The sequence below is a fragment of the Chionomys nivalis genome, chromosome X (genome assembly GCF_950005125.1).
Source record: "Chionomys nivalis chromosome X, mChiNiv1.1, whole genome shotgun sequence".
Taxonomy (NCBI): domain Eukaryota; kingdom Metazoa; phylum Chordata; class Mammalia; order Rodentia; family Cricetidae; genus Chionomys; species Chionomys nivalis.
This window is the reverse complement of record NC_080112.1, coordinates 130,423,332-130,425,769: the sequence shown is the minus strand read 5'-3', so window position 1 is coordinate 130,425,769 and position 2,438 is coordinate 130,423,332.

Below are 2,438 nucleotides of genomic sequence, written 5' to 3'. Positions count from 1 at the left end.
TAGCGTGGAGAGTGGAGCCACAAACAAGTGAAAAAAGTTGTTGAAACTTCTGCCGCTGGAGTTTCAAATAAACTTGTTTATAATGTTTGAATGTTTGACTAGTGCTCTCTCCCCTCCCCCCATCCCTGCAGGGCGGTGGCAGCACAACACACCTTTAATCCCAGCACTCGGGAGGCAGAGGCAGGCGGATCTCTGTGAGTTCGAGACCAGCCTGGTCTACAGAGCTAGTTCCAGGACAGGAACCAAAAGCTACGGAGAAACCCTGTCTGAAAAAAACTACAATTTTTCCCCCCAGTGAAACCCTTCTTTTTAATGGGAACACACTGGGTACTTTATGCTATTGGTTAGCCCAGAGACTGTCCTCTGTTTAAACATGACTGTCTACAAAATAGCTATTGGTTTTGAACGTGTCCTACATGGTAAGCACGAAACAAGGAACACGTTATGCAGCTTAGCTTCTAATTGAGCCTTCACAGCAAACTGCCCAGGTGGGTACTATTTATTGTATTACCTTTGCCAGGTAATACGCTGAAGCTCAGATTGATCAATACATCCAATTACCCAGATCAAGGACAGAGGAGCCAGGTGCAAACATAAAATGTCTGCTGTTAACCAGGACGATTTCAGCTAAGAGAGAATTTTCTGTTATTATGGTCTTGGCTCCTACTCCATGGCATGGAAAGGGAGACAAAGAAGGACAGTGTTTCTTTGTTTGTATCTAATGGCATTAGCCTTTTCTCATTTTATGGCACGGCTGTGGCTGTATTAGATATAGGAATAAGTTTTTCCTATCCCAAATCCCATATGAATATTTAACCTATTCTAGAACCTCACTGTTTATATATATATATATATATATATATATATATATATATATATATATATGCTGCTGTTTAGGGCTTTCAGCCATGGGTAGTTTTTCAATTCCTGGCGTTCCCCCCCCCCCCCAACTTGGGACATTGACAATGGCTGCAACCATTCTTAGTTGTCTTTACTAAGGGGATTTGTACGACAGGATAATCTCCATTGTGCATGATTTGAAAGATAGCTGGTTAGAGGCCAGGGTTCTCCTAACACACTCACAGGACAGCCCCTCACCCACAACCAAACATTATCCAGGTCAACATGCAGAATTAATTAAAGCCACATAAAATTAAAATTTTAGTTCAGTGCCATCAGCCACACATATCAGGGATTTATAATCTACTCAGGGGAAGTGGCCACTGTGTTGTAATTCACAGATAGAGAAACTTCTATTGGACAGTGTGCCTCAAATGGTCAGTTAACAGATTTTAACTGCTTTCCAGTTTCAGATTTACAGGAAACCTGTCATGCAGTTTCGCATGGATGGTTGCAGTTATCTCTCTGAGAAATGAATTTGAGGTTCCGTTATATCATTATAAAGAAAGAAAATATTGCAGCCATTTAAGGAAGTCATTACATATGAGATTAAATGTGGTTTATAAGATCCCCCCAAATATATCCAATATAATTTTTCTGTGATTCTTACTTTAATTTGCTATAAAATTGGTTTTAAAAGTCCTGACAAATTTTTCCAGAAGATGGCGCTGTTGCCCCATGCTTATTCAAGCAAAAGCCTTGCTACACATAAATGACCAGTCACAAAATGGTTTACCACAGAGGCTCTGGAAATTTCCATTTGGGAATGAAAACTTCGTGGTGATAGATTCTACTGACGACAGTTTCTTTGGTGCTATAGTCCATAGTTCTGGTGTGATTGAATACGCTCCCCTCCCGGTTTATCTGCTTCGTAACTTGACCATCTTTCCCTTCATTGCTCAGAATTTATAGATAGCTAATGAATGTAAATATTCTTGCACCTTGCTAATTCATTCTATTGCATTCATTCACTGAATTTGTTCATTTAGGGATTAGTTAGTGCCTGCATCTGTTTCAGGCACTATTCTAGACACCAAGGAGGCAAAAGTTAACGAGATAGGCATATTTTAACAACAGATACTGTTTTCTAGCTTTTACATTCCAGTAAAAGAGTCTTTTGCCAAGGAGTAGGAGCTGTAAGCCGTTTGCCAGTGTTTTCTTTTGGAAAACATCAGTTTAGGTCTAGGGAATTGGCTCAGTAAATGCAAGCATGGCAACCCAAGTCTCTATGATGATTCCCCAGGACCCATGGCAGCATGTACTTTTAAGCCCAGTGCTGGAAGGGGCAAAGATAATCTAGCCAAAATGGTAAGCTGAGATTCAGGAGAGGCCCTGTCTCAAAGGGGAGAAAAAAGGAGAGCATTTGAGGAATACAGTGTAGACCCATAGCATCCACGCATAAGGGCACAGATGGGCATGCACATGTAAACATACAAACACTGTACACACACACACACACACACACACACACTCAAACACACGTACATACTGTCAAACAATAGCCTAGTGTTTCACATAAAATGTCCCAGACAAACCTT